Genomic DNA, 20,754 nt, shown 5'->3' on the forward strand with positions numbered 1-20,754 from the left:
GGAAAGAGAAAAAGAAAATCTGGGAGCAGAGATGCAGGGAAGAAGAAACAGGAGTGAGGAAAAATAAAAATATGAAGAAAATCAAGAAATATAAGACACTGGGATAGGAAAGAGCAGAACATAAAAACAGGAAAGAACAGATGTAGAAATATGAGATCAAGAGAAACCACCTTTCAAGTTGTCGTGGATTGAATTCCTCTGCTTTGTTTTTGGGGTTTTTTTATAACTCAATGGATTGTTTATATCTCACTAGATTTAAAAAAAAAAAAAAAAGAGGTAAAGGAAGTATTTTTTTAAAATTTAATATCACCATTCAGCTGACAGTGTTCACAGTTTCAGCTCATGTTCTGAAAGTCAAATTATGAAATCATAATCTTTCACTTCAATATTCCTTGACAATGTTAGAGGATAATACCCTAGCAATAAGAAAAGGAGGAATTTTTGTAAGTCATAATTGTACATAAATGATAGAAAAGCAACCATGACCTTTCTTCAGCAAAAGTGCTATTTTCAAGACTGAATATTTGGCAATATGACATTTTTTTATTGTTATTATATGCTATTAATAATTTGTGTAATTATTGTTTTTTAATTAAAAATTATTCCTTACAAGGACATATGGGTAATTTGAAATTTTCAGGAAAATTGATGAGCATTCATATGAACTAGCTGCCAGATTTTTGATAAGACATAAACCCAACTTTCCAACTGCTTGTAGTCGTTCAAGAGCACAAGACAGTTTTTGGAAAAGTTGCACTGTAAAGCACCCCTTGGGCTGGCCACATTCCAATGTGGAAAATTACATTCTGCTTCCTGAGAATTGCCTCTTCTATTTCAAACATCAAGGCCTGTTTTTTACCTACTGTCCTAGATATTAGACTTGTGGCTAACCTGGAACATGTTGCTAAATCCATCACATGCTTATCTACCTTGCTGAATTGTCACCCTGATCATTTATTAACTCTGTTAAAGAAGTGTCCCAGTTTTAATCAGTGTGATGGCAATTTAACTTCTTTACAAAATACAAGAAAGTATTAGACATAAGATCCAGACCAGAATTTCAAAAGCTTCAGGAAAATGACACTCTAGGTTTCTTGTGTTAATTAGTCCTCTGTCTCAATGCACATTTCTTGTATGCTGTGAAACACATTTAAACAAAAACAGAGGACACTCTTCCTTTGAACAGTTGAGTACTTGAATAGTTTTAGGCATGTGCAAAACCTCATCAACTGAGCTGCAGATATACAAATTGCATTTTTTATTTATAAAGGGGAAGGAAGAGAATTTTAAAAGCTCAAATTACTTGATTGGCCTTCTGCCAACACTGAAGCTGGAGAAGATTTACAATAATGTTGACAAATACCTTAATTGCAAAGGCAAGTGATTAGAGCATCCTTAACTCTTTTTAAAGACAGTCATGTTGAAAGAGAACCTAAGTCTTATCAAGTAATAAGGTGAATGTCAGAGGAAAAGATAATGCGTATGTGCAAGACGATACTGTAATCAGCAATCCCAGAGCTCAAGAAGCAGCAGCTACAGTGGCTCATGAAAACACTGTGGGATCCTGCAGGAGAAATGGGAAAGTACAGCAAGATCATTGCCATTTTAGTAATAGCGCTGCAATTAGGACAGGATTGCTTTTTCCTTGTTTTGCCCTGTAATTACATATAACAGCCTTGATAAGATTAAGTGCTGTGATAAATTCTGCATTTTTGCTTAGCTGAAAATAGGAACTGTACGTGTTTTTAGATAAGCAGATAATTTAAAATCTCATCATCAAGCTCATGTGTCAGGACTTATTCAAAGATTGAAAACAGTCAGATTCTGTTTCATGTTCAGGAATGTAATTTTTGCAATGGAAAGAGACATAATGCTTCCATAGCAACACATTAAAATAAATACATCAAGTCCATGCCTTGAGAGCTACTGACATTAGCTTAACATGAATGCTCAACTATTTTTATGAAAAAGGAGTGCTTCATATCTATATACATTTGTATGTGTGTGTGTGTGTGTGTGTGTAAACGTGGAAGTACATCTGGTGATGATTAAGTGAAACTTACTCTATTCAGCAGTGAAGCTAAAGAAAACCCCACCTCGTCTCACATACTGTACAAAATCTATTAATAGATGGACATTTAATAGCTGTACAAGTGTATCTTAATGAACCTTAGGATGGTATAGCTTTCCTTGTAATTGCTGACAACTGTGTTGCTTTACGTTTAAGATCATGCATGCTTATCAGAGATGCCATTGACTTGTACTTGTTCTGTTTATTGATTACTTAATTAGTTTCCAAGATAGCTAATCAGGGACAAATTCAAGTGTTTAAGCATCTCTTGCTGTGTCTTACTTTGAGCACAAAATGGTGGAGCAGCTGTTTTACTTGGAGAAATAAATTAACCCCACTGAACTGAGCTAGTTTAAATCATGGTATAGGGTACAAAGTTGGTATAACAGTACAAAAGTAATTTGGGGGAAGCTATTAATCCTCCAAAAACTTGCGGGAAAGAAGGCTTTATCAGCTTCCCAAATGATAATGCAATGATAATTTTTTCTTTTCCTTCCACACTATTGTTTACTAAATGTGGCCTTCAACAGTCAGGATGAAAAGGTTTTCGCTCACAACAACAACGTCTAGGGATTTCACTGTCACAGAAATAAAATCAAGCAAATGTCAACATTCTTAGTCATGATCATTGTACATCACTGGTGAAACTGGGTATATAATTGACTGTGGAGGGTGGTATCTGTCTCAAAAATTTAAACACTGATCTTAAGCTCACACAGTGTTTTGTTTTGACAAACCTAAAATTATTTGTCTTTAATTTGCTTTTTTAAAGTGGTATTGACTGTCTATCTTGAATAAAATTTCAGAAAATATTGAGAAGAAAAACAGTTTCAAACTAAAAATTCATATTTTTTTACTTAAAAACTTGATATGAGATTTATAGGTTTTCTGAGAGACTGTGCTCCTTAATGAATTATTCCCATTATTTGGGCTTATTGAATCTGCTTTATTAAGCAAAGGGCTTGGTGTAAAATAAAATTTTTCTGAGGTTTTAATGAAGTATTTGATGCTAATATAAGAAAGAACTTTTACTGATACATAAAATTTTTACAAAGAATTCATCATAGAATCAAAGAATCATAGAATGGTTTGGGTTGGAATAGGACCTTAAAGATCATCTAGCTCCAACCTCACTGACATGGGCAGGGACAGCTCCCACTAGACCAGCTTGCTTAGAGCCCCATCCAATCTGGTCTTGAATTCATGCCTTCCAGTGGCCTCTGACAGTTTTACCAGGTGTTCAATATACTTTTTATAATTCTTTTTGAAAGATGATCAGAAAAGCACAGCACATTAGTAGGGATCTGTCCAAGCTTAACAGATGTTTTTATACCTTTTCCCAATATAGACTGAAGAGTCCAGTACTCAAGAGTATGTCTTTATTATCTGAGAAACTGCCCTGCTATGATACCCACAGCTGTTTAACATGAGAACAGAGCAACAGAGTGTTCAAGGCTCCTATTGTATCTTGTAGGCAAGAGAGATGATAAGATTTGCTTGGCAATCAATCTCACATTTAAGCTCAAAGGACACTAAACCAAGACAGAACTTTAATAGAAGTCTGTGGAGAGGAAAAGTAGGGGAAAATAGAAGAAAAAAAAAATTCTGGAAATCTTTACTGAAAATAATTTGTCACAATGATACTTTGAAATAAGGAAGATTTTAACTATTGCCATAAAATCTGTATATCAAATTTATTCTCAAAGAATATACCAGCCTATGTTTAACTTACAGCGATATATGATTTCTTTTTTTTTCTAATGCAACATGCAAGATCATCTATATGTAATTTAGTAATGGATTGCTACTAAAATATTGATTCCTATGTTAATCACTATTCCAAAAAATAACAAACTTGGGAAGAAAGCATGTCTGAATCTAGTGCTTGAAAGATGCTCTGCCTTCTAATTACCACTCACCAGTATTTTGCCTAATATTCTGATATCAGTCAGAATATAGTATCAATAGAATCCATTTTTTCTGAACTCCTTCAGTTGAGTGATGCCATTTTTTGTTGAGTCCGACTTTTTCTGAACTATTTTTGCTACTGAAGCCAGGAAGGATCCAAATTTAATTCTGACTTTGTGTTTGCATGAAAAAAATTCAACATTTTTGACAGTATTCCTATTAAAATACTTAACCAGGATGGGTAAATCCTATATATGGGTAATTTTATAATTTAACAAATCTAGGGGTTATTTTATTATTTGAAATCAAATTTCATATGAAGAATTTATTAGACTGAATTCAGCAGCACTTAGGATAAAAATGTTTGGCTTTTTTTTTACCTACAACAACAGAAGTGAAGTCAAGGTGTCTCCAGAGAATACCTCTTATGGCTTGATTTTTTCATCTACTCCTTCTTTAAAATGAATAGGCAAAATAATTTCATAAAGATTGAACTTAAATTAAAATAAACATAACTAAATGTGGGACATGGAGCAAAAGCAATTCAGTAAATACTACTATTACACTGTTTTTTACATGGTTTCTTTTTATTTCAAAAGAATCATTATCCTATAACTAGTAGAAGAGGAAGATAAATGATAAAATGCTATCTTTGAAGAAACTGAAAGTGAAGCATGTCCTGAAGAAAAACCAAACGTGTTGATTTTTCAACACAGTAATCTGCTAAAAAATTTTGTTGGTAAAACAGACAGAACACAGAAACATGATGGCATTGAAGTCTGACAAAGAAAAAGAAATAATGTGAAGCTTAAGGATAGCTACTAATAGAATCAGAAAATTGGAAGAGTGTAAGTTTTTTGTTAGTATTTATGTGACTGGCATAGCCAGGTCTTGTAGTAATTTGAGGACATATAATACAGTGCAGGGTCATTATAATCCTCTTGCAAACCCTAACTATAGACCAAAAGAGTAAAAATGACTTGTGGCAATCATTTGTTCTCCCAAGTATACAGTGCATGCAAAGCCTCATTTACTCTCAACACCAAGAGATTTCACAACACATTAAGAGACTACATATTATCATGAGGCTGTCCAAAAGCCATTGGATCTAAAGGATGAATTTAATGAGTCTACTCACAGTAAACGTCAGGTTTCAGCTCTGAATAAAGCAAACCTAGAGACAAGGGGAGTGTAGAAAAATTCAAGCTAGTGACTGGGATATAGATGAACATTTGATCATTTTATTGCTATGGCTCAACAGCTATTTTCCAGAAAGACATCTAGCCAAAACACTGATTTCCAAAAATAACCTGCTACACACTTCATTTCTTGATGCAATGATATCACACACTAAAGAGATGTTCTGAAAAGTGGAAAAATTTGTTTAAATGGCAGTCTAAGATGCTCAGTGTTATCTAAAGGAATATGTCTGTAGTTCCCTTAAATTCATTAAAGTTCTTCAAAACTACAAGCTTAAAATAGACAAAAAATATAGCTTATTTAATGAAGATCCAACATTTAATTACAGCCAGTCTCAAATCACCTTAACCTGATAATCAACCTTTTTTTCCCAGACTTAAAAGTGCATGCATTCCAAGTGCATGGATAGACATTTCAGAAGTGCATGACTTTCTGTTCTCCCTAGTGCTGCTCAGGAATCACACAGAGGTGACAATAGCAGCAGTGCTTAAAAAAAGTTCAGGAACAGCCAAGAACAGTTGCTGGATTCTCCAGTAGCACAAGCAGGGTAACGTTGGCTCCCTCCATTTGCCAAGAGCTCTACATCCTCGGAAATGTCAGGATTTGTGGATCCATGGAAAGCCCATGGCTTAGAAAAAGTCTTCTAGCGTTGCATAGTTTAATTTCAAATCTACCTCAGGTTTTCTGTCCCTGGTAGTGGATGCATACATAGATAAGATTGTTCTGCAAGACGTACTTCATGTACATCTGGTTTTAATTGCAAAAACTGGCTTTATTGGTGAGCAGCTTTTCACAGTTTGATAGTTATCAACTCCACAGCTTCTGGGAAATCATAATATCTTTTTTTTAAGGTAAAAACAATCCACTAAAAGCAGATGGCTTGAATATTTATTAGACTTGATAAATTAAAATTCTTCAGTCTATGCATGAACAACAATAACTTCTAACTCCTTCTAAATCCTGAAATAATTAAATTTTAAATATTGAAATAAATTTCTTTGCTCAGTGGAATTTTTAGAAAGCTAAAAGACAAACATCTATTTGCAATTTGGTCATGCTTTGCAAAGATTTAATACAGAGGAAGAGCAGAAAGAAAAGAAAAAAATCAGATAATAATGTGATTTCTTTAAAATCCCCAACTTTTTTTTTTTCCTTTGTTTTTCTACAGTGATGCAAATAACTAGAAATCTACTTTGGTTCTCATCAAGCAGAAATAGTTCTCATGCTAAATTTACCTTTTCTTAGTAGAATTTAAAATCCCTGTTTTTTTACTGGAGTATATTAGATGTTTATTTTTTTATGGACACACACAGTGTGGACACACAAAAATGCATTTTCTTAGTTAAGAAATGAACCTCAGGGAAAAAAGTAACCCCAAAGTTTATTGAGAATTGTACCCTGTTGTACTTTTATTTATTGCAGTATATATGCCTGGAAGACTTTGTTTTCAAAACAGAATTCTATGAAAGTATTAAACTGTCCAGCTTGCCATGTCTGAAAACACAAATATTTCCAGAGTCCTGAACATAAATGTTGATTTCTGTATGTTCGGAATGAGAAGAATGAAAACTGTTCATAGGTTCTAAAAGCTTTTAGCGATCTGGATTTAATGCAATTCCATATGTTGCTTGCTAGGTGAGAGGAGAACACTGAAGTATCAACCTGAAAAGAGAAATCTCATTTCCTTCTTCAGTCCTAACAAGAAATGCAGGGACAGCAGAATTAGCACTTGTGTACAGGTGGTCCTGGGGCTGTTCCAGTCCAACTTGAGGGCTGCTCAGCAGCCGCTGCTCAGAGGACTCCAGAGCACACCACTGATGCTGCTTAAACAGCATTAACTTTAGCCCAGTTACCATGCACTGAGCTGTGCTAAAAATATGATGCTGCAGAGAAAAACTGATTTTTGGCCATTAAAGCCCTGTCCTCCTTTATGCTGAGAAAGCTCAGATGAATACCCGCAGAGATGCTTCTGAGGTCTATTAAGATGGAACAGCATGGAGCTTGCAGTCGCATCAAAGATACTGTATCAGATCAGTGCTACATAACAAATTGCCACAGTCTTAAACGGTGAGAAAGAACCAGAGTGAATAAGGGAGGCTGATATAATTAATGTTTCCACTTTAATAGTTATCATTTGGAGAATTTTAGTTTCACAGTAGGTAAGTTGCTTAAAGAAATACTTCTATTGGGTATTGTATTTTAGTGTTGACTTATAAAGCTTGTTTGATAAATTAAGTTACAGCATTGATAATGATACTCAAAAGTATAAATATGCCACATCTGATCCTTTCTACTTGCAGAAAACTATTTTTCTATGTGTTATACTCCCTGATTTAAAAATCTGATTGGTTTCTGTGGAGTCCAACTAACATCCAAGCTTCTTGACAGTATGTTGGGGTTTGGGGAGTTTGAGTTTTGGTTTAGAGTTTTTTTTATTTGATTTGATTTGGTTTGGGTTGGGTTGGTTTGGGTTTTTTGGGCAGATGCTTTGTTTTGTTCAAGCAGAAAAATAGGAACAATCAGCTTAAAGATAAAATATGTTCATTTCTTAGTCTGCTTATGAAAATGCACACCTCTCATGCTGCAGGCACTTCTGCCTGAGATTCTTTCAAAGAAATCCTCCCATTCATACTACCTTTATGATGGAGGGCATGCCCCAGTCATGCCAGACTCTTTTGAGAGACAAGACAAGAGCAATGGGCACAAACCAAGAAATGTGACATTCCATCTGAACACAAGAAAAAGTTTTTTTACTGTGAAAATGTTTAAACACTGTTATAGTTTGTCCAGAGACGTTATGGAGTTTCCTTGGAGATACTCAAAAGCCATCTGGACATGGACCTGGGCAAATTGTCTAGCTGACCCTTGTGTACTAGATGATGTCAAGAGGTCCCTTCCAAACGCAATGATTCTGTGGTTGGAACTCTAACTCCATGTTGGGATAAACAAAAATAAGCTGTGCAGCTTCTAGGAACTGAAATAGTTCAGTGAGTACTTGCTTGGAACTGCTGCGCCACAACCATCATGCATCAGCTATTTCATCTTGGTTCCATACTACTCACATCTGAAAATTTGTTCTCTTGTGAAGCCACATCTCTCTGTGGACTTTACAAGCAGCTGACATACGCAGAAGTATTTGTGTTGAAATGCAAACATGGGTGCAAAATGATGGCAAGAAATAATAGTCTGTTTTTCACAGTTTTTGAAAGACACCTACAGTGTACGTGCCAGGGATCCCCAAGAAGCCAGCTGATCCATGAGGGAGGATGAGCTAGGAGCTGAGAATAGGTATGGCATGGGTAGGGCAGTGCCCTCCCTCATGATGCACCTGGGCAGAGTGATGAGAGACAGGATCTATAGACAGTCCCAGACAAGGTGGGGTGACAAGTCAAGCCCAAGGTGAGCCCAAGGAAACCCTCAGGAAGGGAGGCAAGACAACTTACAGTGTAGGTGCAAGGTCCAGGAAACCCACAAACCAGGACATCAGGAGGCAGGGCTGAGCTCAGGGACACCTACAGCTTAACTCAAGGCAAGTCTTCATTTCCAGGCATGACCTTGAGCAAAACCCCTGTGCCCATGGGCAGAGGGGGTAGATGCTAGCAGCAGATGCTACTTTTATTTGCTGTTTGTGTTGTATCAATGATCTGAAATAATTTTCATTAAACCAATTATTTTTTTTAATTGTGTTTGATGCTTATAGTCAAAAGTATCAATCATTAATACAACATGTTTATCCTTTTCATTAGTTTTCTTTCCTCCTTTAAAAGTATGAAGTGATTTTTACTTTTTCTCTTGGTAGCTGGCAGTTCTATTGCATGTACAGAATTTTAAAGAAAAATCCATGTGTTTCTTTGTTATTTCTACTATTATTATTATCATCATCACTCTTTTGAAGCACAAAAGAAAAGAGGTAGGAATGAACTGCTTGTCTGTTTAAAAAAATCTTCTTTGAACTTCTCAGAATCCCACTCAAAAAAAAAAAAAAAAAAACACCTTGGAAATAAGAGTATATGAAAACAAGAAAAAATCAGATAATGAAGCACACCATAATTTTCTATGCAGCCAGCAAGAGTGTACTCGGAGTAAGTCTAAATCCTGCTCAGTAAAAAAGATCTTTCATTGATTTTGTTGTCCCAAACAGTGCACAGGGCCAATTCACACACCAAGGCGAGATATTTCTACTTTTTATTCTACTTTGCACAAAATAGGGAGCTTAGTGGTAGCCCAAAACAGACTAGCTCCCTGATCATGAAAAGCTTACACCATTTATACACTATAACAAAAAAGGCATCATCTTTCATTGCTTACAGGTTACATAACTTTTTTATTAATTAGTATTCAACCCCCTATTTGCTGGTTTTATCTCATGCTGATTAGTGTGCATGTGCAGTTCTTCCCTTCGTTTGATTCTGGGGTCCGTTTTGAGTAGGTGGTCAATGAGTCCCAGACTCCTGGGTTGCTGGAATTGCCTTTGCCCCAGTTTCTGCTCAGTTCTGCTGACCTCACTCCTGGTGGCTCTCATCCAGACAGCCCATTCATCTTGGGATTGTCCTCACTTTTCCTTGAAACAAAAGATTAGCCAAGCATACAACCTTAATGATGCAATTGCTTAATCATAACTGTCTAGCTAGGGATACTAATGAACAACATAAAAAAAATTGCAAAGTTTGTTTTAAATATTGAGGGGTTCAAATCTTGAGGGACTTAATGTCAACTTTAGTAGACATAGGTCATGACCTGGTGCACACAATGTAAACAAATAGAGAAGAATGTGTTGTAAAAAGAGACATGTAGATATTCCAAGTCAAATTAATGCTTAGATGTGAACTAAAACTAGTGGGTTTTAGCCTCTTTAGTCTGATTTTTTTATTAGAAATAATTAATTTTTTTCCACTGAACCAGCTTTTCAAGGGCTCTTATTATAGTTGTCACACAGTTTAAATACACAATGAACATTCATTACAGCAATATTAATCTGGCAGACATTACACTTCAAATAATGGCTGCCTGCCTTAGTTCCTGGTTTCTCCTTTTTTAAGTATTAATTACATTTGTCAACAGCAATCAGTTTAGAGTAAGATAATTGCAGGTATGGAAAAAGGTTACTCTTTGCAAATACGTACTTGAAAGATAATGTCTTCATAGTATTAGGATTTTATTTACTTCAAGAGCTTCAAGAACTTGGTGGCCACCCCTGAGTTTAACTATATAAACAAAGAGGACTGTCCAGTTTTTTTGTATACGCTTATTGCAGTAACTGAGAGATTTGTTTGGGGATTTTTTCATAGCAAACAAGACATACAGATGTTTTTTGGTGATTTGGAACAAAGAGATACAAATATTTAGATATTTATAGAGATAAAGATATAGGTATTTATTTCACTCCAATATATTAAATGAACTAGTCAATAGTATGACTTTTTGCAGCTGCATCTAACACTTTTTGTCAGGCTGCCTCGATTGCAATAATTTTTATTAAAATTTCTAGTGCCAATACCATTGCTCATGTATTTTATCACATAACTGCTCAGCATTCTGTTAGCTGTAGATCCTGTGTATTTTCCAGGGTCCAGAAGCATGTCCTTATCCACAGATTTGGCATGGCTTATTTTTTTAAATACTTCTTGTTTTAATTTCCTTTGCTTAAAAAGTCAAATCAAGTGTGTCATTGTTACCCAAGATAGATTTATATAAATATTGTTAAAAATGAGAAGTGTTATTTTGATGAAGCATTTCACTACTTTTATGGACAGAAGGCCTCTCCAAATATCTTACACTTTTGCAAATTAGAAATCTTCTTGAGCTATTCCTAACAGATGTAATGGAGAATGGATCATTATTTTGAAGTGGTAATAAAGTTTTACATGCTGTAAGACTGCTTTCTTGTTACCACTTCATCTCCTTCACAGTGGACTTTTCCAATTTCTTCAATTTTTCTTCTCAGATCATGTTTTATAATCTTCTGATAATTTCACATACTGTGGCTAGTATTAACCTCTTAGATCCTTCCAGTTTCTCTTTGGTCTTAGATTTTGCCAAGACTCATCTCCTGAATGCAGCTTCACCAACATCTAGGAGAATGTTCTCTGTTCCTTATAAAATATTTCTTTAAAGCTGTCAGAGTACCATTGATTTATCTTGAAACAACAGCATGATGCTCTTTTTGTGCCAATATGTAGTTTGTGGGCTAGTATATCTTCTAGGTAATTTTTTTGCTACACTGCTGCATACCTACATTTCTCCAAATATTTAATCATCTGCTCCTTAGAGGTGACTTTTTGTTCTTTTTCAGCTCAGCCACTTGTACAACATGGTACGTCTCTGGAAAGGAGAGCATGAATAGTTGTAGAGCAAACATAGTGTTCTTTAAATAGAGGTAAAAACAGGTAATAAGCAGTAAATAAACAGTAAATAAAAACTGTTAACTAAGAAAAAAAAGAAAATAAAATCTGTGAGACAAAGTTTGCTTCAGAGTATCAGAACTGCCTCAAACCATAATTATATTTTTTTACCAAAGTAAACGATTACTGTTTTAAACATTTGTGATTATACTTATGATAATGCATAAAATATTTTTTTCTTGCATACTCTGAGTTCAGGCTGAATGCCAGGAAAGACCATAGGGAAAACTTTTTGAACATTTAACTGTGACATATTCAAGTAAAAAATGGTAGAATATGAGACCCCTTTCAGCAGCTAAGTGACTACATTATACATCACCAGTACAAGTTTTATATTACATAGAATTTCTAGACCCTTTTTTTTTTTCCTAAACCATTTTACTAAAACATTAGCTGTAGTGAGAAGAACATATATTGCTATAAATTACTTTTTTGTCTGCATGTGTCTCCACCTTATCAGTGGTGTATTTGGGGCGTCTGGAAGAGGCTGTTTGAAAAGCTTCTCATATGATAACTTGTTTTGAAATATCCAAAGCTGACAATGAACTGAAGAGCAGAGTAAGCTAAAATGGATAACAAATGGATATGTACAGCAACCTCATCGTGTAAGCTGCTTAAAGCATATAAATATATGTCAGCTCATTATTAAGGCTTTATCTGATTTAAAATTATGAAAAGATTTTTTAAAAAGAGAAGGACTTTTTATCTACTCATGTAATCTACCAATGCAGTGCATTAATAAAACATCCAGTACTTTCAGGAAAGGTAGATATTTAGTTGTTGGCTAATGACAGCTGTAAAGGATCTCTTCTTAATTTATATTTTATGCAGGTATTAATGGTTAAAGTTAGAAGCATAATTAGCATAGTAGGACATGATGATTCATGCTGTTATTGATATTGTTGCAGTCAACTTTATGCTTCCATGCCAAAATTGTCATATTGATTATTATTTTGGCTAATGGTATGCAACCCTTACATCAGATTTCTGTCTAGACAGTAACAACTTTTATAAAATATTTACTAAGAGTCTCTATGACCCAGGATTTTTCTTGAAGCTTAGTTTTTCTTGCTTATTTTCACTTTAAAGACTGACAGCTACTGAAAATGCAGTGTGATTTTCTGATCTGGAGACCTTGAATAATCTTCTCCTGGAGGCTCTATTTTTCTGAATGTTATTTTCAATATGCAGAGTATATTAGGGAGTGGAACAATTTTAGCATATTGTGCTTATTAATCATAGAGAGGGTGCAGGGTAGTGGGGGCTGTAAAGTACAATTCACATAAGCAGAAATCTAGCTGGAAAAAACCCACTTAAACCAGACATCTTGAATAGAAAGAATGCATTTTTTTTTCCTGGTATGTTTATTCCATCAGACCTGAGGAATTAAGAACTAGATAATCTTTCATGTGAGGAATATCTGTGCAGAGAACACTAAAACCTGTCAAATTCTAATCAGCTTTTGCTTTCAATAAAAAAACTGCCTATCCGTGTAGTTGAATATTAGAATGGTGATCCACCACAGTCATCTTTCTGGAAATGGGATGTCTGGAGGATAAGAACATGCTCCATACTTCTGGGATGATCTAATTCAAGTGTGATGCAAAGGGGTTACATTTAGAAACACATTGGGGAAAGAGAGAGAAATGCACATCCTGACATCTGAAGCAACTCATTGGCATCTAAAATAAGGGCATGTCAAGACTGTGGACAATTTTTCAAAGAATCTTCATTCTTTAATAACACAGCTATCTGTCTATGTAATGATATTTGGACACAAAAATGCTGTTATGTGGGCATCTAGCTTGCATAGGCTGTTGGACCCATATTTGAACTGAGCCCATATCCTTGAATTTCAGAGGAGGAAAGCCCAGATACAATACAGAGAAGGAAACCCAATAACAGGAACTCACAGTATGTTCACATCCCATCCAGATAAAATAAGCAATCAGAACTTAATATGGCTTATGAACCCCATCTGCCCTGACTGCTAGATGTAGATGTTGATTAAGGAACTGGTAAATGGAGCATTAATTCACTATGGCTAGGAAATAAATTATGGTGTGTGGAATACTGGAGATTTTCTTCAACTACTTAGGAAAAAAAAAAAAGACAAAAGCAATCCATTATCAGGAGCAGAGAAAAGAATATTTAAGTGTTTCTTTATTCATTCAAGGTAAACTGTGCCCAGGTAAGGTTTCTTACAAGAATGAAAATAGGAAGAAGGTAATTTTATATGTACATTTGAACCATATAAAACATCTTTCAATCTCACATTGTCTGAGGTATTGCTAGCACAGTGTTTGTAAGCATTTGCTACAATTGAAAATGCCAGCTGAATCAATACCCACCAGTGTGCTCAGTAGTTATGAGAATCCATGTGAGTGTGACTTGCCTCGCATATGTTTTTGGGAAGGTCTATTTGAATTCATGTGCATATAAACACATGCATTAGAGGAAAGAAGCATATTTGCCGTCTATTGTTCATCATTTGTCATTCTTCACTTTTAAAAAGTTTTGATCATCCAGTGAAGGCACCAGCATTGCTATGTGCCTAAGGAGCCCAACAACAGAATGTACAGGTTTTTCAACAAAAAGCTGAACTGAGTGACATTCAAACACCTCACAGAATTAAATATTTTCTTTTATTTACTGAATGCATGCTATGACCACACAGCATATTTTAACAGTTTATTGACAAAAAGAAAGGATATCATTGCAATTTTGGGGGGTTGTTTTCTTTTGTGTTTGTTTTTAATACTTAAATTGTCTTTACAATTTAGACTGAAGCCTTTCTAGGTCAAAAAGTTTTCTTCACATTAAAGACATACAGCCACTGCTAATACTAAAGAAATAATAACAATAATCAAAGTTCAATGTGGGACAAAGTCAACTGTAGAGTTGTAGAGAAGCGTCTCATTACCACATTATGTCTAGCTAAAGAAAGAGAAGTCCTCATGGTGGAATATGAATGCTGAACCACAGGAGAGGGTCTGAAGTCACAAGTCATAATACTGGGATATTTGTAGACATACACTAGCTTTACACTGCAATCAGGCCTGAAACAAAGAGAAAATGCTAAACATTTGAATTCTAGTTACAGCCAAGTGGAGACATTTTAAAAATAAGGGATCTCATTTTTTTTTCTTATTTCAAGCAGACCCTATCAAATTAGCTTGCATAAAACCTGAAGACCTACTGAACTTATATTTAGTTTAGTTGCTACAGCCTTATTCCTAGTATTTGAAAAAATAACTAGCGAAGGACTGAACTTCCCAATCCCACGAGAATTGCTTTAAAATAACAGGATGGTAGGGAATCCTCTTTTATGCATGTCTTGTTTTATGAAATAAAAATAAGCTATAACCTTTCTGCTAAGAATCAGTAACAAAGAAGGCTATGTTGAGAATATCTAGTGGATCCCCTATAAATTTAATCAATAAATGTGTTTCAACCTTTACTTGGAAACCTGGAAAAACTAAATACCTCTACTGGGCAATCATGAAAGCTGATGTTTCCTCCTCTTGTGAGCTCTCAGTCTGGAACAAAAACCTTATTGATGGAAAAGGAAAAGAAAATGGATTTTGGAAATAATAGCGAAGGATACTAACAAATAAAAGAGATTTATTAGCAGTCTTGCAGTTTCTTGGGTAGTAGGTTTTTTCTTTGTATTCCCATTTGTCAGATAGGGCAAAATAATAAAAGACCTTTCATGGGAATTGACAGGAAAAAATTAGGCTTTGATTTTGAATTTTTGTTAAGTAAGTAATGGATATTTTGAACCGAACCACTACACTCAGTTTAAATGAAATTGACCCACACCCCTCTTTAAAATAATAAAAAAAGTCATGTTAAATTTTGCTTTCTAAGGCAGGTTGCTTAAAATTATTGAAACACACATGTCCAAAATCAGATGGGTTTACTTCATCCTTTAGGGGTGCAATGTCATCTCAGCTATACTGCTGGGGCATGTATGCCTTTAGATGCACAGATGCAGTGGATCTGAGGACCCTTGGCACAATCTGTTTCAGGGACACAAGATTACAGACATTTCTTCAGGCTGAAAAAATTCAGGCTCTTCAGCCTCTTATATCATCTCAAACCATCCTTGTAGCTCTCCATTGGGCTTGTTCCAGTTTGATTGTTCTAGTTTGTACTAGAGAACTGCAGCTTGGGCACAGTACTCCAGTTGTAGCTTCATAAGCACAGAATAAAGGGGAATAATCAGCTCCATTTACCTTCCCCAAACATCAGTGTAAAGGAGGACCTTATTGGGCTGGTATAAATTTTTTGCTTCCTTCTGCAACTGGGCCTCTGGTGTGCAACTTAAGTCTTTACCAGACCCCTACAAGTCTTCCATATGTAACAAAAGCACTCAGTATACAAATATTATTCAGTTTTTTTAAACTAATAGTTTTTGCCTTTAGAATGCTTCAGGCTCTCACTTCCTCTGTGACCTGTTCAAGACCGAGCAGCCAAGTTCTCTCCACAACATCACCCTATAGGCCCTATACTGCCCCATATTCTCAAATAAGTGTGTGTTTTGTGTCTTCTCCTTATTTAAAATCTGTAATCTTGAATATTTTTTTTACAGAAAAGCTAGCAATTAATATATATTGAGATACTATTTATTAATTTTACCCCTGGCAGCAGTACCCAAACCGAACAAACACAATTTTGACCATCCTTCTGGGAAAGACAAATGCTCTAAGATAAAATAGTCTGTAAAAATTTTAAAGTGAAGAACCTTTCTGAAGTTTATCTGTCTATGTAGCTATTGTATCTGGATACATATCATTTCTGCCGTTCCCTTTTGCCTATATGATACTGGTCTGGGACAAGAGTGAGAGGGTTTTGATAGCTTTTCAGTACATTGCAAGAAAAAGAAATTTGACAGAAAAACACGTGACAAATTAAATTTGACATGTTTTTTATCTATATAAAATGAATTCTGAACAGCTGGTAATTGCAAATATTTTAGCAGTCATTTTTGATGCGGAATATTGCTTCTGTGCTCAACATTAATGAGATGTGAGTTGTACTTCATCAAATTGACAGTTCTCAGGTTTTTTTTTTTGATGAGCATGTGATACATTACTCAGAACAGTACCTAACTGATACATTTACCTGGGAATAAATTCTTAGTTTCATTACCTGCTAGTGACCTACTTTGGCCATACATTAGAGAGCTGTGCAAACAAGCTTATGGGTACATATAAATAAATAGATAGAAAAACTTTAGGTAAAAAGAAAGGGAAAAAAGTATTCAAAATCATACTACAAAAGTGAGCATTTCTATTTAAAGGAACAGGAAATAAAATTCACATTTTCAAAGGAGTGGGTAGACGTAGAATCTATTAAAGAATTCAGGAACATTTTCCTTTATTGAATGACTAAGATTCCCTCTTATGTAAGACTTTTTCCTGCTGTACTTATTTTATTGATTCTGTATTGTCGTTATTGAAAAAATAAGCTGTGATGATACATGAAAGTAGCTGTTGCCTCATTAGAATTTTCAGAGGGAAACCAGAGGGATTATTCAAATATTTAATGTTATTCACCTATGTTATAAGCAGCGTTATTGTCTTTGATTTCCTCATGAAAGGAATACTGTTCATACTCAAGTCTAGGGAGATGATTACAAAGACATCCCCAATTGCCCCAGTCAGATGGATATATGATTTTGAATAGATCTGCATAAGGTCAGTGGTTGAGCTTTCATGTCTCAGCAATACAGATCTTGGGGTTTTTTAATGTTTTTTTAATTGTTAGTCGTGGTTGAATGTGCACACCCTACCATGTAAAATTAATCTTGCCATCCTTACCTGTATCAGGGAGCTAAGACTTTGAATTTCTTCCTCTGGTGGTGAACCTGAAAAACAGTAAGGAAAATCCCAATAGAAGAAATTGCACAATAGAGTAGGGATTTATAAATTAATTTATCAACAGCGCTGGTGGAGACTGAAAAGTAGACATTTGATGTAATGCCATGTTCCTAATTTCCAAAAGTAAAAGCGTAATAATATGCAGGTATGCACATTCTATCAAGTGAAATTGGGAGTTTTGTATGGTGGGTCATGGTCACAGTATAGGAAACTAGTAAATAACCAACTGCTAGGTTTGACACTCTGCAGTGCCAAACTCCAATGGAATGAAGTGGAGGTATTTTGAAGAATTTGCTTTGGTTTCATAGAAAAAGGAATTGCTGTACTTCTAATTTCTCTGAACTTCATTACAATATAATTATTAGAAGAGTAAATGAGAAAAAAGGATTATGTTAGAGGGATTCATTTGCTGAAAATGAACATTAGGATGTATAAAAATGCAGGGGACTCAGATAGGAAAAATTGGATGTCCTTTAGCTGGAGTAAAAGAATTTGGATAACTCAATAGCGAAACCCCCAAATATTGTATTTGATTTTCTTTAATTTCTTTTTTCCTTTTTTCTACCTTTTATTTTCCTATGTTCCTGGTCGCACACCTGTTTTAAAAGTTCTGTGTACATTACTTGATCACAGGTCATAAGCTGAATCCAAGTATTTTATGCCTTCTCCTGTGTTCAGAACGTAACCATACATGAGGGTAGCCTGTACCCAAGGATTTCACAGTGCAGTCCAGAGGTTAATTTTATCAGCATCCAAATTTACTACAACTATCCCCACTGTGTTAACCTCTATACATACCTTATTTATAATGCAGATAAAGGATTGGCAGTGCTGCAATGCTGATGATTCCAGAAACTCAAGTTTATAGTGTAGGTATTCAAAACAGTACAAATGTACAGCAGAACTATCTCGGGCATTTCAGCCTAAGTGAAATCTGATCATGTTGTCCACATATCCATTAAGGAATTAAAAAGATCATTAACATCAGTGCTGCTACATATAAAAATATATTCATTTCAGAGAGGCATTGGAAGGAGTCTCATGAAAATTATTGCCATCAGGTTTTGGATTAGTTTCCTCAAATGAGTTTTGAGGAGCCTGAACGTGTTACGAAACAGATCACTGGCTGCCGGTGACAGCAGAGCATACGGTACTATATCATCCAGAAAATCCCTTTAGTTTAGATATTCTTCATTAAAGGATGTTTGCACAGGAAAAAAAAGGAAGCCATGTGTTACAGAATATGGGGATAATAATTTATTTGACATTGATGGACTTGATATTATTGACTGATTTAAGTTCTAGGTATAGACATTCCAACCGTGTTTTCTAAATTTTGTGTATTCAGTAGTACAGCTCATCAAGCACAGTCCTGGTAAGTCCATAACACCTATTTATCTTTTATCAATAACCTTTAAAAAAGAAAAAAAGTTATATTGGAAAACACCCCAGATATATCTCTCTGTGAAAAATAATAATAATAAACAAATTTTTTTCTCACTCATACAACTCTTTATATTTTTCTTTCTGGAAAAATCCAGTGCTACATAATATAATACGACTGGGAAGTCTTCCTTGTCATTTCAGGCAATTGCCTTATTTACAGTAACACCATCATAAGGATCTCTAAGATAAATGACAGGAAAAAATTCTGGGTCTGAAAGATCATGAGAGAGAATTAAATAGTGCTGAAAGCAGAATAGTACCTTAGTAGCCATCAGGCCTGTGAATCAAACCACAACAATATTATAATGTGATAGGTAGGTGAATGTAAGTTCTCAGGATCTCATTTCTAATTTAGGACCCAATACATGGAAAGCATATATGCTTTAAACTTGCTAGATACCAGTCTAGGTTGCCACAAATCTGAAATACTGACACATTTGAAAACATTCACTGTCATCTAAAATGGGGAAAACCCCTCATTTGCTTTAATTCTCTTGGTCTCAGTTTACTCTAAGTGAAATTTCTCTCCAACTTCTACATCTTCACAAAGGTGTTAAGGACGAAAAAAGGCACTGGAGACCTTTCCTTAATTTTGATGACAACACTGAAAATGATTTTTTAATACCACAACACTGAATTTAAATCCTAAGACTGAAAGCTTTCTTCCAAGGAACAGAGACACAATTCCAAAGCTCATTGTGTTTTTAAAATACATTCTGATTAATGGGAACAGTTCTACCCCATGAAGATTTGACTTAAATCTATGGGGATAGGTTTTAGAAAACCTCTACAGGAGTTGATGAGTGCAGTAATTATTTTCTAAGTCTAACATCTCTTCAAGCATTCTACTTGTTGAACCCAGATTCATTTTTTAAGCAAATGGCAATGCTATGAAGATTTTAAAGGTTTCTGCTATAAGTATAGGAGAGACAAAAATTATAAATGCAATTTTAATTTCTGTATCAATAACTCTATTTTAAAAAGGTTTAAGGAGCATAAATATTTAATTCTGCTCCTCAGATGAATGCAGTTAAATAAGAAGGAACAATAATTATTCTGTTTCTGACCACTGATTTGGAGGACCTCAGCAGATTACAGAGCACAGTTGCAGACTGAAAGGTGAAATATGAGTTTTAATGAATCACAAGAATCTGCTGTAGCATTCGTTAAATTATAATAAAATTCCTGAACCTGTTTTCTTTTAAATAAAATAAAAAATTAACCTTCCAAAGTCATGATTTTTTTTAAATGGTTATATAATTAATGTTTTGATTGGTCACTTGATATGAGTTTGTAACATGTATTTTGCTTATGACTCAGCCACAAACTTTAACCATAAACTTCAGACATTAATCCATTCAAACTGAAAACAAAATATTCCAGTAATTTGCAGATCTTTGTGCTACAAATTTTAAGAGAAATAATATATCATGACACATCATAAAATTAAGTCTTTTGGCAGTGCTGCACTGTTTGGGAACTTTTTCACTTTATAAGGTTGGCAGACTCCAGATGAGGCACAGTGGTACTTCTTTGCAGCTGTGCTGTAGGAAAACACCTTGTGGTTGCACAAATAACTAAGTACTGATTTTAGTACTACTTGCATTTAGTGCTTTATGAAGCAAAGATGAAAACCAGGAAAAATGAAGTATTGAAATTTCAGCTCTGAAAAATTCAAACTTTCTGCTGTTATGCCGCTAAAATTTTAGGAATTTAAATCATTTAACTGAAAATTTTTCTCTCAGTTCAGAATGACTTTGTGATCCCAACCCTGTATAGTGTTGTGATCCTGATGTTTTGGCTGAAGTTAGTAAGAACTGTAAAACTCAAAATTTTTCACTAC

At 34.8% G+C, this 20,754-nt stretch overlaps 1 protein-coding gene across 2 annotated transcripts in view; it reads left to right on the forward strand.

Annotated features, from left to right (window-relative positions):
* RALYL (RALY RNA binding protein-like) overlaps window positions 1–20,754 on the forward strand; it is a 387,338-nt gene that overhangs the window by 67,338 nt on the left and 299,246 nt on the right. The window lies entirely within an intron of this gene.

This window comes from Corvus brachyrhynchos, unplaced genomic scaffold (genome assembly GCF_000691975.1).
Source record: "Corvus brachyrhynchos isolate BGI_N302 unplaced genomic scaffold, ASM69197v1 scaffold293, whole genome shotgun sequence".
Classification (NCBI taxonomy): Eukaryota; Metazoa; Chordata; class Aves; order Passeriformes; family Corvidae; genus Corvus; species Corvus brachyrhynchos.